The following is a 19,547-nucleotide window of genomic DNA, read 5'->3' as shown; positions in this document are numbered from 1 at the left end:
GTGGAGTGAGGCGGTGTGGTGCCACACCACCCAGCCGAGGGACGAGCCCCAGCTGAGTTCCCTTACACCCCCTCCCCCATTAGAAACATTCTTCATGGTCATAAATCTTCTTTTGTGCCACATGAACCAATGTGAAAATTTCTTCCCCAAAACAAGAATTTTTGCACCCAAGTGGTATTCAGGCAAAGTTAAAAAGAAAAGCTGGCTTCATTTTGGATTTGGAAATGTTTACTCAGCTAGAGTCCTAACATTTAATCCCACGTTGTCCTTTGATGGGCAATGATTTTTCCCATAGATGTCACATGCACCTTGATTTTGACACCACAAACAATTCCAAATGAGAGTGATGTTATATACACAGGATGATAGCGAAGTAGGACTGAGGAGAAAATGGATGGTGTTTCAGCAAGTTCTTGCTTAAGCATTACACTGATCCTGCAAACACTTACTCAGAGGTGAAAGTAAACCAGTACAGTCCGGTACGGCGTACCGGCAAGAGCAAGTGCGCAGTGCTGGACTGGACCAGCTTCCCCAGGCTGGCGCTTTAAAGGGACCCAGGCTCCCCACAGTGGAGCCCTGCTGCTGGAGCCCCTGGGGTGGCGGTGGCAGGGCTCTGGCAGAGCTTTAAAGGGCCCGGGGCTCTGGCTGCTGCGGTGAGCCCTGGGCCCTTTAAAGAGTCCCCCGAGCTCGGCTGTGGAAGCCCCCGTGTAGCGGCGGCAGGGCTCCAGTGGTGATTTAAAGGGCCTGGAGCTCCACTGCGGTAGCAGCGGCCAGAACCCGAGGCCCTTTAAATTGCCCCTGAGCCCCGGGGCTCCCAGCTGCCTCTGCAGCTGGTAGCTCCAGGGGTGATTTAAAGGCCCGGGGGCTCCCAGCCACAGCTGGAGCCCTGGGCCTTTAAATCTTGATTTAAAGGCCCAGGTATTTAAAGCCCCCTCCTCTTCCAATTGAGGCCACGCCTCTTCCGGTTAAGGCCATGCCCCCTGCTCAGGATTCCAGAGTACCGGTAAATCCTTTAAGTTACTTTCACCCCCTGCACTTACTCATTCAAGTAGGCGTTACTCATGCTGACAGTCGCACTGACTTTAGTGCATTTGCTTCAAATGGAATTACTCATGCATGTAAATCCTGCTCAGATGAGTAAGAGACAGCAGGGTCAGATCTTAATACCCGAGCACTTAAATAATGCTTTACAACTTCACAGCTGCCTTCCCTCAGTCCATGACTGTTTTTAAATTCCTTTAGAAGAACAAAGTAGTCGGGGTATTGCTTTGACAAGCTAAAATCTGTGAGGATCTAAAGGGGCGCTGGAAGAAAAAAATATTTTAAATTTATTTTAAATTTAAATTTAAAGCAGAGTCAGGATGAGCTGTACCCTGACATCTGGTGGTGAATTGTGGCAAGTTGTGGAAAAGAACTTCAGGGGCTAATCTTGTTTGCATAGGCACACCCCCCCCCCGCCACCCCCAGCATGAGCCCACAGCAGCCCAAATGGTCACTTTGGCTGCTGTGGGATTCCCAGTTTCTCTGTTATTGGGGCAGGAAGAATAAAGTGTTACCCTGATTATGTGAATCTAGGACAGTGGAACTGTTTTATGACAGAGGGACTTGCCATCAACTAAGTAGCACTCGCTAGACAAGGGACATGAGTTCCAAAACCCAGTGAATGGGGAGAGGTTGGAGATAGGTATTTGTACCTGGTAGTGTGGGCCTGAAACACCAATTGCATCCTCTCTCTCTCTCTCTCTCTCTCTCTCTCCCCCTCCCTCCCTCCCTCCCTCCCTCTACCGTGGAATATCAGAGCTAATTTTGATTCCATTAGGAGTCTAGTTATAGGCTGCTGAGCTGAATTCCCTTTGGGCCAATGGTGCACCAACACTGAGGCTCTCCTACTACAAGCTGAAATCACTAAAGAGCTAAACTTACTAAGAGCTGAAATCACTGAGTGCTGTGTTAAGCAGTGGGGGGGCCTGAAGATATATTGCTGAGTGGCTGGTGGAGCAGAGCAGTTTGCAGGACAGCTGGAGTGGCTGGTGGAGCAGTTTATGGGATGGCGGGAGCGGCTCCCAGGACGGCTGGAGGAGCAGAGCGGCGTGGCAAGCGGATAGCATGGTGAACAGAGCCGATAGCACAGCGGCTGGCAGAGAGGCATGGCCAGCAGGATGGTGGGCAGAGTGGAGCGGATAGCAGGGCAGCTGGCAGAGAGGAGCAGCGGGTGGTGAAGACTACAGCAGTCACATGGAGAGACGTGGCAATGGGCTGTTGACCTGAGCAGTGGAGCATGTGAGATTTCCCCCCCTCCATACCTCCCCCCACTTCCACCCAGGTTGGGAGGTAAACTCTGCGGAGGAACTTCTGAACTCTGGGGGCTGCACTGACCATGGTCAGAAATCTGTGGCTGGGGTGACTGGTGGGTTGCTGGACTTAAGACCCTGAGGGGAAAAGGACACTGTCAAACTTACTTTGGGGAAGGGTCTTTTGCTCATGGTTTGTGTTATGAATTCTGGTTGCGGTGTTTCCCCAACATAATGCCACATTGTTTCCCTCCTTTATTAAAAGGCTTTTGCTACACTCAGACTCCGTGCTTGCGAGAGGGGAAGTATTACCTCTCAGAGGCGCCCAGGGGGGTGGTATGTAATTGTCCCAGGTCACTGGGTGGGGGTTCGAGCCAGTTTTGCCTTGTGTTATTAAAATGGAACCCCTAGATACTGAACCCGGCCCTTGTTGCTGCCAACTTCGACGGGCAGAAGGGTTACAATATTGTACAAAATAGTGCAATAAAAGAACGTTCAGGTTGCAAAATCCAGAGCTCAAAAATTAGGAAATGCCAGTGTTATGGTTGCTTGTGCAACCTAAATTCAGCCCTGCTGTGCATATGCATTCTGACAGTCTTAATTACATGATCACATATTATTTTTTCCACAGGACTCCTGCCATGTCCAGTGCACAGAGTAGGCATGCTCTGGGAATGAATCAGGGCTGTGTAGTGAAGGAGGGTGTTGTCTGTAGGACCCCACCTCATTTGATGCAGAAGCGGGAAGGCATGCAGTGAATGAAGCAGAGGACTGCAGGAAGAGAAAGGAGAGTCTCATGGTTAAGCTTGTTGAATGCTGCTCTGGAGAACTGGTTTCTATCCCTGTGTCTGTCATAGAGTTCCTATAGGATGCTAAACAACATAACATAAGAATGGCCCTACTGGGTCAGGCCAAAGGTCCATCTAGCCCATTATCCTGTTTTCCGACAGTGGCCAGTGCCAGGTGCCCCAGAGGGAATGGACAGAACAGGTAATCGTCATCAAGTGATCCATCCCCTGTCGCCCATTCCCAGCTTCTGGTAAACAAGCCACTTTAACAAAAATTTCACAGATGGCCACTAATTGTGAGTTCTGCCCAACTTGAGTCTCTGAGGTCCAATTTGCAGAAGTACTGAACAGTCACTGGAACTGAAGTCAGTAGTAGCTTAGTTTAGAATGTACTAAAGTACTCTGGGGAAAAAAATCGGGTCCTCAGCCTCGCACATGGGGCATCCACAATAAGTGGGTACTTTTTATCTTAACCTCTCTGTGCCTGGGCTCTACATCCATAAACTGGGGCTAATGCTATCCCCTTACCTCACAAGGATTTTGTGAAAAGAAATTAATAAATGTTTAGATATGACCATGATGAACACCATAGAAAAGCCCAGGAGGCAATTAATAATTCTATCTTCAGAGCAGGGTTTAAATAGTTTGCAATGGGGCCAGACACTGAACAACGAGATGAAAACATGATATTGCATAGCTGCTCATTAAGTAAGCATCATCCATCCTGGGCACTGAATGAGGCACAGGGCCTCAGGAATAAAAATAGTATGTGACCATGTCACTAAAGCAGGGCTTGAGTCAAGCCTGAACACGCCAGAAAACCGATCTGGCACTTTTTTGGGGGAGGTGGGGCAAAAAGTGCTATCACTGAAGTATTTCCAATACTGCCATGTGGGGGATAGCTTCGGAGGTACTGCGAATGCTGGAGTGGATTCCCTTTTAATTTAGGACTGGAGCACTGAATTAAAGATAGTATCCTAATGCATACTCACAAAGGGGGTGAATTAAAGTTGCACAAACAATCTTAATTCTGGTATTTCTTAACCTTTGAGTGCTGGACTTTGCAACCTTAATGTTGTATTAACATGGCTTGTGTGTAATATGTGTGTATGTTGCCCTCGGAGCTGAATGAGAGTTGTTCAATGTGGGTCTTAGGCCCTAGCCTCCTCAGAGCTAAGAATTAATTATGATTTGCCAGTGTTACACAGGGGCCTGTGCTTTTGGACTATGGGGATGAGTGTTCTCTCCCCACTGTACCATTATGAGAGGCTCATATATGCAGCATAATATTGACCAGAGATCCTAGTTTTCCAGGATAAAAAACCCCAAAATTCTCAGATAAAAAACGATAAAAATCTGTGTTTTTTCACAATTAAAATGAAAACTGAATTTTAGTTTCCCTAGCAATAGTGTATATATAGGTATCAGTTGAACACAATGTTTTACTGATATACAGTAGTACTCTGTTTATCTGTGCCTCCATTATCTGGCTGTCCATATTAACCAAACCACCAGCTGCCTAGGGCTGAAGTGGTGAGGCTTGGGCTGACAGCCCTGGGTGGCTGGGGTTCAGGCTGTCAGCTCTGGATAGGTTTTCTTAACACTATTGCTACAGCAGATGTACCCAAAACATCTTCAGCTACTAGAGACAAAGTCATGGAAAATTTTGGCAGTGACTGTGTTAATGTTTTTAATCCCAGTAGCCCCAAGATATTTGAACTTGATAGCTGTCAAGGAGCAGATTGTTTAGAATAAAACTATTAGGGCTGTCAAGTGATTAAAAAAATTAATCGCTGTTAATTGCAATGTTAAACAATAATAGAAAACCATTTATTTAAATATTTTGGATGTTTTCTACATTTTAAAATGTATTGATCTCAATTACAACACCGAACACAAAGTGTACAGTGCTCACTTTATATTTATTTTTATCACAAATATTTGTGCTGTAAAAAACAAAAGAAATAGTATTTTTCAATTCAGTCTCTTTATCATGAACGTTGAATGAACAAATGTAGAATTATGTACAAAAAATAACTGCATCAAAAATAAAACAATGTAAAATTTAGAACCTACAAGTCCATTCAGTACTCTTTCTTGTTTGGCCAATCACTAGACAAACAAGTTTGTTTACATTTGCAGGAGATAAAGCTGCCAGCTTCTTGTTCACAATGTCACCTGAAAATGAGAACAGATGTTTGCATAGCACTATTGTAGCCAGCGTCGCAAGATATTTACGTGCCAGATGTGCTAAAGATTCATATGTCCCTTCCTCTTCAACCACCATGCCAGAGGACATGCATCCATGCTGATGATGGGTTCTGCTCGATAACGATCCAAAGCAGTGTAGACTGATGCATGTTCACTTTCATCATCTGAGTGAGATGCCACCAGCAGAAGGTCGATTTTATTTTTCTGTAGTTTCCACGTTGGAGTGTTGCTCTTTTAAGACTTCTGGAAGCATGCTCCACACCTCGTCCCTCTCAGATTTTGGAAGGCACTTCAGATTTTTAAACCTTGGGTCCAGTGCTGTAGCTATCTTTAAAAATTTCCCGTTGGCACCTTCTTTGTGTTTTGTCAAATCTGCAGTGAAAGTGTTCTTAAAATGAACATGTGGTGGGTCATCATCTGAGACAGCTATAATATGAAATACATGGCAGAATGCAGGTAAAACAGAGCAGGAGATATACTCCCCAAAGGAGTTCAGTCACAAATTTAATGCATTATTTTTTTTTTTAAATGAGTGTCATCAGCAAGGACGCATATTCTCTGGAGTGGTGGCCGAAGCATGAAGGAGCATACAAATGTTTAGCATATCTGGCATGTAAATACCTTGCAATGCCTGCTACGAAAGTGCCATGTGAACATCTGTTCTCACTTTCAGGTGACATTGTAAATAAGAAGCAGGCAGCATTATATCCCGTAAACATAAACAAACTTGTTTGTCTGAGCAATTGGCTGAATAAGAAGTAGGACGGAGTGGACTTGTGGTCTCTAAAGTTTTACTTTGTTTTGTTTTTGAGTGCAGTTATGTAACAAAAAAAAATCTACATTTGTAAGTTGCAGTTTCATGATAAAGAGATTGCATTATGGTACTTGTATGAAGTGAATTGAAAAATAAGATTTCTTTTGTTTACAAATATTTTTGCTCTGTAAAAATGATAATCAAAAATAATATAAAGTGAGCACTGAACACTTTGTATTCTGTGTTGTAATTTCAATCAACATATTTGAAAATGTAGAAAAACATCTAAAAATATTTAATAAATTTCAATTGGTATTCTATTGTTTAACAGTATGACTAATATGGTGATTAATTTTTTTTAGTTAATCACTTGAGTTAACTGCAATTAATCGGCAGCCCTAAACAATATTCATACCTATGGAGCAATCCCATGATATCTTAATGACCGCTTTCCGTGAAGTTCAGACTAAGTGTTCGAGAGAAAAATCACACTGACTAGTCAAAATTCAGAAACTAAGTTCAGAACAGAAACATTTTATTGTAAAATCCAGCCCTTGTCAACCTGAGGGACCATTCCCATGTGACTCTAAGACAAAGAGATGCTTTTCAGCATCTTATTATGAAACCGTGAATGAAGCAATAAGAAGCATGTCGTAGAGCAGCGAGGCCGCGGCTGCTGCAGGCTCCACCTGCTCCAGCAGTGGCAGCCCCCGCGGGGAGCCGCCGGCGGCCCGCGACAGCAACACGCTCTTCTCCGACGGGCAGCGCACGGCCTCGCCCGCGCCCCCACCCAGCCACACCCACTTCAGGGCGCAGCTGGGCCTGGGGGAGGCAGCGGCGGTGCTGGCGACCTTCATGCTGGGCTGGGAGTGGGAGGGGAATCCAGCGGCGGCAGGACCCTGCGAGGAGCACTGCTACAGACTAGGGACCGAATGGCTCGGCAGCAGTTCTGCAGAAAAGGACCTAGGGGTTACAGTGGACGAGAAGCTGGATATGAGTCAACAGTGTGCCCTTGTTGCCAAGAAGGCCAATGGCATTTTGGGATGTATAGGTCAGGGCATTGCCAGCAGATCGAGGGACGTGATCGTTCCCCTCTATTCGAAATTGGTGAGGCCTCATCTGGAGTACTGTGTCCAGTTTTGAGCCCCACACTACAAGAAGGATGTGGAAAAATTGGAAAGAGTCCAGCTGAGGGCAACAAAAATGATTAGGGGACTGGAACATATGACTTATGAGGAGAGGCTGAGGGAACTGGGATTGTTTATTCTGCGGAAGAGAAGAATGAGGGGGGATTTGATAGCTGCTTTCAACTATCTGAAAGGGGGTTCCAAAGAGGATGGATCTAGACTGTTCTCAGTGGTAGCTGATGACAGAACAAGGAGTAATGGTCTCAAGTTGCAGTGGGGGAGGTTTTGCTTGGATATTAGGAAAAATGTTTTCACTAGGAGGGTGGTGAAACACTGGAATGTGTTACCTAGGGAGGTGGTGGAATCTCCTTCCTTAGATATTTTTAAGGTCAGGCTTGACAAAGCCCTGGCTGGGATGATTTAGTTGGGAATTTTGAGCAGGGGGTTGGACTAGATGACCTCCTGAGGTCCCTTCCAACCCTGATATTCTATGATTCTAAGGTTATCAAGACTAGCAGTTTTCAGTAGAAAATGAACAAGCGAGAAGAGTTGGTACATCAAAAACAACTGATCTGTTTGCCAACCAAAAGTCTAGAAAACAAAGATTTTAGTTAAATGTTGTATACATGTGTAAATAGAACTTTTCTGTGAAGATCGACTGCATATTGTGTTTACATACTGATGGATAAGATGGCTATGTTCTGATTTTCCAAGATGGCAATGGTAAGCAAAATTTACATTTTGGAATCAGGAAGGGGCCCCCTAACCTATTCTTATGCCACAGCTCTCAGTGGCCTTGCTACACCCCCGGTGGGAGGGGGCTGGATCTTTTGTGAGTCATAGAATAAGACCACGGGAGAAAAGGGAGCGAGTCACAGGTCAGAGGATGGGTGGAGTGTATCAGTTGGATGCGTGGAAACGGTACAGAGGACAGGAACGTGTGGAAGGTAAGGGGAGGAGGCTGGGATGCACAAACAGGACATGGAAAGGCTCAGAGGACAGAGAGGTGGACAGGGCTGGCGATAGGAGGGCATGGAAGGGAGATGCAGAGGGCTGGGGAAGGTATTGAAGTCAATGGGACTACTCATGGGCATAGTTATTTGCAGGATGATGGCCTAAGTTAGACTTAACACAGCAAGGGTTGGGGAGAGGGAGGAAAATGGGGAGTAAGGATTACAGAGACACTGCAATGCAACTAAATACATATGTAACGGGCTTGTCCTGCTGCTGGAATCTGGGGTGTAGGCGGGTGTGGTTGGAGAGAGAGGCTGGGGGAAATGGCAGTTGAAGCCTAGTGTTCTTGTGGTGGGTGGTGCCACCTGGTGCCAGCTCTAGGTGCTGCATGACGAGGGCTCTGGCAGCATTAAAGTGTGTTAGATTTTTATACAATGTGACCTCGTCTCATTCCTTCAGCTACCCCTGATGTTATATCACTGTGATACCAGCTTACTGCAGAAGACACACCACCACTGAAAGACACTAATAGACTGATCTAACTGAGTTATTTTGCAAACCGCGTTCTTGGAGATAACCCACAAACCCCTCTGTCAGTCCTCTGTAGGACATCTGTCCCCTCAGCTACCCATCCCCTGTGCAACACCTGCTCTTTTTTTTTTGTTAGTCTCTAAGGTGCCCCAAGTACTCCTTTTCTTTTTACCTGCTCTTTAGTTAAGCAAAGCCAAGATCTTTCCTGTGAGTCAGCCAGCAGCGGGCGCCCAGGCAGCTTGCACACCATCTAACAGCAGCAGGTGGCATATACACACTTGTAATGATCTTGGAGTTTGTTAAACAAACTAGTGAATGAGAAAGGAATAAAACTTTTACTAATGTCACCCTTCTGCCAGGGGAAGTTGGCAGCAACTAAGGCTGGGTTCAATATCTAGGGGTTCCTCTTAACAACACAAAACAGAACTGGCTCAAGTCCCCAGCCAGTAATCTGGAAAAACAAATAATTCCCCTCTCACAAGCACTAATTCTGTGTATAAAGAGAACTTTTAATACAAGGAAAAGGGAACCAAGGATTAGTTTGCGGAAAACACCACAATCACATTCAAAAGCACTCAACCATAATCATAACCTAACCCCACAGTGCATTGGGCAGTGTCCTTTGCCTCAGTTTCCCACCTTGCAGTGGGAAAGTCAAACAAATGAATGTCCATTTAACACATCACTCCCCTCTCCCTCCACTGTACCCCACTCACACTTGACTCTCCTTAGCTAGCAAGGACTTAGAGGGGTGTTAACAGGGGTTCACCTCCCATCCCACAAAGGGCGGGGAGGATCAACCAATGTCTCTGTGGTCACTGTGTGCCTCTTCAACTGGCTGTTCGCTGCTGCTGGTGGTCACATGTTGCTGCTGGTTACATGCTGTCACTGTTAGACACTCAGTGCCACTTCTGTGATGCCATCTTCTGAGGTTCCACCACTGAACCTAGTTCTTTAGTGATTTCAGCTTTTAGTGATTTCACTGGGTAGCAGGGAGCCTCACTACCCATACACCCTCTGCATTAGCTCTCCTTTCACCACTGTCCCTCCACCAGGCCTAAGGCATATCCCCTAGACCTGCTTATCAGCATTTCCGCTCTGGTAATCACTAATCAGAAACAGTGACTCTCCATTGAGTCTAATTATCTCTGCTGGGAGAAAAGATTAAACAGTGTCTAGGACTCTTTAGGCAGCAGCCACACCACCAGGTAGAAACACCTGTGCCTACCCTTTCTCTTTCACTGGGATATGGCATTCCTACCCCCCCACTTAGCGAGTAAGGTTCAGTTTAGGGTGACCCCCTCATTCAGGCATGCTCAGAGTAGTTTTGCTGCCCTTTACACATATAATAACGATAACAACATTTCATTAACTCAGCACTCAATTTCATTAACTCAGTCCACATCTACTGTCAATATTTTGGAACTTTTCTGGGATTGCTCTTAGATCCCTTCAATTAAGCCAAAATGTGTCCCTTGGTCTGTCTGGACTACATAAAACCTTGGATGCAGCTGTTCTTTAATGATAAGTCTTTGGTCCCAAGTATTGGAGGTGTGATTTCTCAGGCACACTCTATCACCTGGGTTAAGTGATGGAACTCACTGATTTACTACTAATACTGTGCAGTGTGCAAATCTTTGGATACAGAGAATAATAATCTCTATTAAATAATCCTTTGATTGCAGGTAAATAAATCAGTGCCAACTTTCTCATAAGGTCTCTGTGGGACTGGGTGAGGGCTCAGCAGCTTTGCCTGTTGGCTTGGCTTGTGTTTCAAGCATGAAAAGCAGTTTCCTGCTGCATTAGTAATGTCGTGATTGATCTGTGGCCCACCCATCACCTCTCGTGCTCATTGCTTGCACTTCTTAATTCTTTATATAATGATTGTAATGACTAAACATTCAACACAGGATGCTTGATCCAAAAAACTCTACTGCAGTATGGGGATTTGGGACCCGGGGTGTTTTTGAAAATCCCATGAGGCGCCTGCCTAAATACCTTCAAAAATCTGGTCTTTTGGGACCGATTTTTGGAGATGCTGAGCGCCTTCACCTCCCATTGACTTCAACTAGTTACCAGCACTTGTGAAAATCAGCCCTGTCCGTGTCTCTGGGATTCAGTTCCCCATTCCATAGAATGGGGATAATAGAACTCCCCCTACCCCTCACTGTGTCTGTCTCCATTTGAAAATATTTGATGTGGGGCAATAACAGCAAGTAAAACATTGAGTAATGCCTGATATTGGCTATTTCTAAGCTGCCTAATAATACATAAGCACTGGACATCAGTTAAAGGTAATATTATTAAACATGCCCCAAAGCAGCTCTATTCCTTGTCTTCCCTGTTCCTGTTTATTTACTTGTTAGGGATAGCTCAGTGGTTTGAGCATTGCCCTGTTAAACCCAGAGTTGTGAGTTCAATGCTTGAAGGGGCCATTTAGGAATCTGGGGCAAAAATTGAGGATTGGCCCTGCTTTGAGCAGGGGGTTGGACTAGATGACCTCCTGAGGTCCCTTCCAACTCTGAGATATTCTATGATTCTTTTTCCTTCTTCTTTTTCTCTTTCTCCTCACCGTCTTGTGATCCAGCTTTCTTTTCTCCTGGCCTTCCACTTCTGCCCTTCATAAATAAGTCTGTTAGAGTGCATGTGTAGAGAAAGATACTCTACTAGAAGAATGCTTTTTCAAAGAGTTGGTCCTTGCATTGAGACCTGAATGTGGCAAGGTAATGTAGGGTCAAATTTCTACCACCAAGAATGTTTTGATCCATTTTCCTGTATAGATTCATAGACTCATAGATATTAAGGTCAGAAGGGACCATTATGATCATCTAGTCTGACCTCCTGCACAATGCAGGCCACAGAATCTCACCCACCCACTTCTGCAACAAACCTCTCACCTATGTCTGAGCTATTGAAGTCCTCAAATCATGGTTTAAAGACTTCAAGGTGCAGAGAATCCTCCAGCAAGTGACCCGTGCCCCATGCTGCAGAGGAAGGTGAAAGACCCCCAGGGCCTCTTCCAATCTGCCCTGAAGGAAGTTTCCTTCCCGACCCCAAATATGACAATCAGCTGAACCCTAGCATGTGGGCAAGATTCAGCAGACAGATACCCAGGAAAGAATTCTCTGTAGTAACTCAGATCCCACCCCATCTAACATCCCATCACTGGCCATTGGGCCTATTTACCATGAATAGTTAAAGATCAATTAATTGCCAAAATCATGTTATCCCATCATACCATCTCCTCCATAAACTTATCGAGTTTAATCTTGAAGCCAGATAGGTCTTTTGCCCCCACTGCCTCCCTTGGAAGGCTGTTCCAGAACTTCACTCCTCTGATGGTTAGAAACCTTCGTCTAATTTCAAGTCTAAACTTCTTCATGGCCAGTTTATATCCATTTGTTCTCGTGTCCACATTGGTACTGAGCTTAAATAATGTATCATGCGGTGTATGGAAAAAACTGTGTAAAAATTACAAGCTAGGGGGCTCTGTAGGGAAGCATCAGCCTGAGAAGACTAATGTAAGTTGAGTTGAGTGGTGCGTCTCTGTTTTAGGGAGCAACCTGCTTTGTTTCTTTGTGGTTTGGGGTTCTTGCAGGTTGTTGTTCTGAATTCTAAGCTATTAAGTCGTGTTATCCAGCAACCTTCCAGCAAGAGGATTTTATGTTTTTATCTCACTTCTCAGTTTGTATGCTGTGAACATAACTTCACAGTGATGCTGCAAATCTGTCTTAGTGTCTATAGTTATCTTAGTGGGTTGTGGGAGAATAAGCCTGTCTTGGAGAGAGCCTGGACCCACAAAGGGCCTTGTAGATTATAACTAGGATTTTTTTCATTCAATCTGGAAACAGATCACCTGAGTTGCTTGTGCAGACCTCCAGGTGTTAACTCTGGACAACAAAAATGATTAGGGGGGTGGTGCACATGATTTATGAGGAGAGGCTGAGGGAACTGGGATTATTTAGTCTGCGGAAGAGAAGAATGAGGGGGGATTTGATAGCTGCTTTCAACTACCTGAAAGCGGGTTCCAAAGAGGATGGATCTAGACTGTTCTCAGTTGTACCAGATGACAGAACAAGGAGTAATGGTCTCAAGTTGCAGTGGGGGAGGTTTAGGTTGGATATTAGGAAAAACGTTTTCACTAGGAGGGTGGTGAAACACTGGAATGCGTTACCTAGGGAGGTGGTGGAATCTCCTTCCTTAGAGGTTTTTAAGGTCAGGCTTGACAAAGCCCTGGCTGGGATAATTTAGTTGGGGATTAGGTCCTGCTTTGAGCAGGGGGTTGGACTAGATGACCTCCTGAGGTCCCTTCCAACCCTGATATTCTATGATTCTGTGGACCTCATTTTCAGAGGGGCCTGGCACACCCAGCTCCTGCTAACTTCCGTTGGAGTTGTGAAGTTGTCAGCAGCTCTGACAATCAGGGCCTGTGGCTTCATTGCTCAATATTCTGGGTGAACTCAATATTCATTCCAGCATATTTATGTTTAGGAGCTAGTGTTCTATCAAGTGTGTCCCTCCCCATGAAAAGGAGCAGCTACTCTAGGTGTCACTTGTGGGAAGCTCTTTGGCAGAGCATTAGTAATAGCAATAATAGTTATTCCAGTTCAAGAACTGTCAAGGTATGTTTGTGAAAGATTATAATTTACAGAGGCTCACTCATAAGGGACTGAATGTAGGAATTTTGAGACCTGCCCTGGAGGCAGGGCGGTTGAGAACAAAGGATTGCTGTGCAGAACAGTTCACCACGCACACTCTCTAGTTTGTTAATAAAAGTTTTATTCCTTTCCCATTCACTGGTGTGTTGATTAATGAACCCCAAGGTCATTACATGGTACCAGAAGTGCCAAATGAGAAAGAGACTGCATTCATTTTGAGGTTAACTCCCATGCTTGCAACTGAAAACAGGGCAAAGGGGAGCACATGCAGCAGCAAACAAAGATGAAAAAAGGTTTTTATACTTATTTTATGAGCACAATAGTAGTCTGACAAGCTTAAAAAAGGAAGAAAGCTTTGGAAAGAAATGGCTGTGTTGCAACCCCCATCCAGTCTGCAATTGTCAGGCAATGTTGCAGAGAACTGGAAAAAATCTGAACCTAGATTTGAATTATATTTAATGGTGATACGGGCAGAAAAGAAAAATGATAAAGTGAAATCATCAACATTTTTGCTTCTTGTGGGGGAGGAAACATTGGACATTTATAACAACTTTAAATGCGAAGAAGGTGAAAGCATGAAGTTAAGTAAAATACTGATCAAATCTGAGGAACATTGCATGCCAGAAAAGAATGAGACCTTTGAGAGAGACAAATGTTTTACATGCATGTAAAAATCTGATGACACCATAGAGCAATATGTCACAGAATCAAGACTATTCAGTGAGACCTGTGACTTTGATGAGTTGACAGAGTCTCTGGGCAGAGATAGAATCATTTGTGGCATTAATCCATTGTCTTTAGATGACAGACTGCTCTGTGAAGGTGATTTAACTTTAGAAAAAGCTGTCCAGATACACAGGACAGCAGAAACTCAGAAAGCACAAGCCAAAGAGCTGAATTCACCAGAAGGGGTTATCCACATACTAAGTACAAAGGTCAGTTCAAAACATGGAATCACCTGCTATCAAATCAACTGCTGGGAGGGCCTGGGCACAGATGGAAAGTGTGGATTGCAGCATGACCCCAAACAGTGTTTTGCCTTTGGGAAGCTCTGTCATAAACATCGAAAAAATAATAATTTTGCAAAATACTGCTGCTCCCAAACGTGGAAAAGTCAAGTGCATGCAGATGAAGACAACCTGGTTGAGGAGTTTTATGTAGAGATGCTGGAATAAAGCAAGCTGATGAGAGGGACTGGATACTGCCAATGAAAGTGAATGAAACAATAATTCCACTCACACTGGACACAGGTTAATATTCTGTCTGAACAAAATTATGACAGACTGTAAATAAGGCCAAAACGGAGACCAAAACATAAAAGTAACTGGTTATTCTGGAACAAATATACCAGTGAATGGGAGTTGCATTGCTAGTATCAGATATAAAAACACCATCGACAGGCTCCTGTTCATTGTAGGACCAAAGGAGGTGACACCAATTTTAGGTTTGGCCACCTGTGAAAAACTCGATCTGGTAAAATGAGTGCTGTCATAAAAATAAAGGGAAGGGTAACCACCTTCCTGTATACAGTGCTATAAAATCCCTCCTGGCCAGAGGCAGAACCATTTCACCTGTAAAGGGTTAAGAAGCTAAGATAACCTCACTGGCACCTGACCAAAATGATCAATGAGGAGAGAAGATACTTTCAAAGCTGGAGGGGGCGGGGGAAAAAAGGGTCTGTCTGTCTTTTGCCGGGAACAGATCAGGAATGCAGCCTTACAACTGTTAGTTAGTAAGTAATCTAGCTAGAAATGCGTTAGATTTCCTTTTGTTTAATGGCTGGTAAAATAAGCTGTGCTGAATGGAATGTAGATTCCTGTTTTTCTGTCTTTTTGTAACTTAAGGTTTTGCCTAGAGGGATTCTCTATGTTTTGAATCTGATTACCCTGTAAGATATTTACCATCCTGATTTTACAGAGGTGATTCTTTTACCTTTTCTTTAATTAAAATTCTTCTTTTAAGAACCTGATTGATTTTTCCATTGTTCTTAAGATCCAAGGGTTTGGGTCTATGTTCACCTGTACAAATTGGTGAGGATTTTTATCAAGCCTTCCCCAGGAAAGGGGGTGAAGGGCTTGGGGGGATATTTTGGGGGAAGACGTCTCCAAGTGGGCTCTTTCCCTGTTCTTTGTTTAACACGCTTGGTGGTGGCAGCATACGGTTCAAGGACAAGGCAAAGTTTGCACCTTGGGGAAGTTTTTAACCTAAGCTGGTAAGAATAAGCTTAGGAGGTCTGTCATGCAGGTCCCCACATCTGTACCCTAGAGTTCAGAGTGGGGAAGGAACCTTGACAGGTGCTCTCACTACAAGATCTGGCTATGAGGCACTCATTCAGGAATATCATGATCTGTTTCTAGGGTCGGGTTTCTTGCAGGATGAACACATAAATAAGCTAGTGCCTCCACATAGGAAGGTGTCATTTGCACTTCATGATAAACTCAAGGCTGAGCTTGCAAGGATGGAAGCAACACAAGTATTACACAAAAATGAGGAACCAACAGAATGGGTAAGCTCCCTAGTCACTGTGGAGAAAAATAACAGCCAGCTTCACATATGCTAAGAAACAAGAGACTTCAGCAAAGCTACAAAAATAGAACATTTCAAACTGGCAACCAGAGAAGAGAGTATGGCTCAATCTGCGAATGCACCATAGTTCAATAAATTGGATGCACCATAGTTCAATAAATCAGGATTTTAGCAGCTAAAATTAACTGAAGAATATTCAACTACGCACATTTAATACCTCATTTGGAAGATACAAATTCTTACACCTACCTTTTGACATGGCTTGGGCATCTGAAGTGCCATACATATGATTTATGAACATATTAACGGGGTTGACACCTCAACAGAGGACATCATCATCTGGGGCTCAATTAAAAAGGAGCGAACGACAGACCATCTCTCCGCCCGAGCTCCAAAAGGTCTCGGACTAGAAATAGGTTGTCAAAAATGCTGCGACCCGGGACAGTATAGGTCTGGTCTGGGTGGATCACGTCCGCCATCACGGACCCTAGCCGCAGCGAGATTGCTTTCACTACGATTTTGTAGTCCGTGGTAAGGAGTGAGACGGGATGCCAGCTGACATCTTTTGATGAGCTGTGGGAAAAGACTTCAGGAAGAGACCATGTTTGCATAGACATGCCTACTCTGCCTAGGTATGTGACAGGATGGAGCTGCTTTGCCAAATGATCACTTTTGGCCAGTGGTGGGTTACAAATCACTTTAGCATTGAATGCCAAATTAATGAAATGTTGTTATCTTTATTATATGAGTAAAGGGCAGCAGAACTGTACTTGCCTGCCTGAATGAAGGGGGTCACCCTCAACTGAGCTGCACTCACTAAGCAGGGGTAGGAATGCCAAATCCCAGTGAAAGAAAAGGGGGTAGGGGTAGATGTTTCTACCTGGTGGTGTAGCGACTGCCTAAAGAGTTCTAGATGCTGTTTAATCTTTTCTCCAAACAGAGATAATTAGACTCAGCTGACAGGCATTGTTTCTGATTAGTGATTACCAGAAATGAATGCTGATAAGCAGGTCTAGGGGATATGCCTTAGACCTGGCGGAAGGCTAGTGGTGAAAGGAAAGCTAATGTAGAGGCTGTACTGGCAGTGAGGCTCCCTGCTATGCAATGAAATCCCTAAGAGCTGGGTTAAGTGGTGGAATGTCAGAAGGTGTCATCACAGAATTAGCACTGAGTGTCCAACTGCAGCGGCAGAGAAAAGCAGCAGATGCAGCAACAAACAGCCAGTCAAAGAGGCCCACAGTAACCACAGAGGCATTTCTCAACACACACACCCCATTTCTGGGGTGGGAGGTGAACCCCTGTGAACAATCCTCTGAACTGTGGGTCTTCACTAACCAAGGAGAGCCAACTGTGATGCAGTGGAGGGAGATGGGAGTGATGTATTAAAGGTACTTTCATTTGTTGGACTGTCCCATCACAAGGTGGGAAAGTGAGGCAAAGGACACTGCCCAACGCACTGTGGGGTCAGATTTTGCTTAAGGTTGAGTGCTTTTGAATGTGATTGTGGTGTTTTCCACAAATTAATCCTTGGTTCCCTTTTCCTTGTATTAAAAGGAATTTTATACACAGAATCAGTGCTTGTGAGAGGGGAAGTACTACTTTCCAGATTACTGGCTGGGGACTTGAGCCAGTTCTGTTTTGTGTGGTTAAGAGGAACCCCTAGATATTGAACCCAGCCTTTGTTGTTGCCAATTGCCCTTGCAGAAGGGTGACATTACTAAAAATGTTATTCCTTTCTCATTCACTAGTTTGCTGTTTAACGAACTCCAAGATCATTGCAAGTGTGTATGCCACCTGCTGCTGTTACATGGTGTGCAAACAACCTAGGCTCACTCTGCTGACTGACTTACATGGAAGGTCTTGGCTTTGCTTAACTAAAGCGCCAGTGTTGGGCCATGGACAGGTAGCTGAGGGGACAGTCGTTCTCAATCTTTTTTCATTTGTGGACTCCTTTGGAAATATATTGTCTGTATATGTAGTGGAATTCTATTCATTCAGTTTTCAGTCTAAGTCTTTCACGGACCCCTTAGACAATGGCTGCAGACCCCTAGGGGTCTGTGGACCACAGGTTGAGAACTACTGTTTTAGAAGACTGACAGAGGGGTTTGTGGGTTATCCCCAAGAACTGGGGCTGCAAAAGCACTCAATTAGATCAGTCTATTCGTGTCTTTCGATGGTGGTGTGTCTTCTGCAGTAAGCTGGTATTACAGTGATAAAACATCAGGGGTAGCTGAAGGAATGACACGAGAACACGTTATATAAAAACCCAACACAGTTTAGTGCTGCCAGAGCCCTCATCATGCAGCACCTAGAACTGGCACCACCTGTCACAAGAACACTGGGCTTCAACTGCCATTTCCCCCAGCCTCTCTCTCCAACCCCACCCACCTACACCCTGGATTTCAGCAGCAGGAGGAGAGCAAGCCCGTTACATATGTATTTAGTTACACTGCAGTGTCTTTGTAACCCTTACTTCCCATTTCTCTCCCTCTCCCCTACCCTTGCTGTGATTGTTATACCAATAAAATAAAAACCAGCAGGATCTTATTAAAGGGAAAAGGCAAAATGCCACATTTATTGTAAATATAATAAAGAAATATAAAACTCACACTGTCCTATCGTTACTTATTCCTTACTTAACTATATATATATATATATATTCATTCATTCATTCATTCATACCAGTTCTGCATAGGGGTTTATAGTTACCAGCCTAGAGGTTGCTCGTGACAGGGTACTGGCCAGGTAACCTGTACACAAGAGTGGAGCCGAATCCGTGTCAGATGCGCATCCGATGCTCCTGAAGGGTAGTGGCAGAACTGGAGACTCAAAGTTCTCAGTCCTTAGTGTCCATTTTTATAGGAATTTCTTCCTATGCCAGTCCATGGAATTTGCTTTGTCATATTGTTAGTCATGACTGCTCCAGGACGGCTGTCAGGTGCTCATCAGCTTTCTTCATCCTTTGAATTGGTCGGGTGGATCCCCGTTTGCCCTCCGGTGGGGTTCTCTGGTTGTCTCCACCTGGCGTCTTCTTCGGCCAATCGATGTTAAATTCCTAGGCTGGCACTTCCCTGATTATTCAAAACCCACCATTCATTCACATACATTCCTTACTTTAATAAAAACACATTTCTCATTTCACTGAGTATGGTTATTTTATTTGAGACTCCCTGTCTCTTAACATTCCTTCGGTATTGCCTTTCTTTTATTATACAAAGGTGTTATTTATTTGAGACTCCCCGTTTTTTAACATTCCTGATCCAAACTATAGAGGGCGGGAGTCTCTATGTGACATTTCTATGAGTGCCGCTCCAATTCGCGGTTCTTCATGGGTGTTACAAACAAGCATGTCAATCTCCATCACAAAGTATCCGTTTGCAAAGTAGAGCCAATTGAACATAACCATTTGAGAAAGTAACGTTAATTGATTGGTTTACATTTATAAGCGTCAATCTCAATTACAATCAATGGAAAGCGCCAATACAGAGGAAGCAGAGTCAATTAAGCCGTTTAGTTTTACAAGCGTCAATCTTAATAACAAGTGAGAAAGTATCAATTCAGAGTCAAATTGAGCGGTTTAGTTTTACAAGCGTCAATCTTAATAACAAGTAAGAGAAAGTATCAATTTAGAGTCAATATGAGCGGTTTGGTTTTACAAGCGTCCATCTTAATAACAAGTGAGAGAAAGTATCAATTTAGAGAAAGCA

The sequence above is a fragment of the Chelonia mydas genome, chromosome 2, assembly GCF_015237465.2.
Source record: "Chelonia mydas isolate rCheMyd1 chromosome 2, rCheMyd1.pri.v2, whole genome shotgun sequence".
Classification (NCBI taxonomy): domain Eukaryota; kingdom Metazoa; phylum Chordata; order Testudines; family Cheloniidae; genus Chelonia; species Chelonia mydas.
This window is presented reverse-complemented; position numbering follows the sequence as displayed.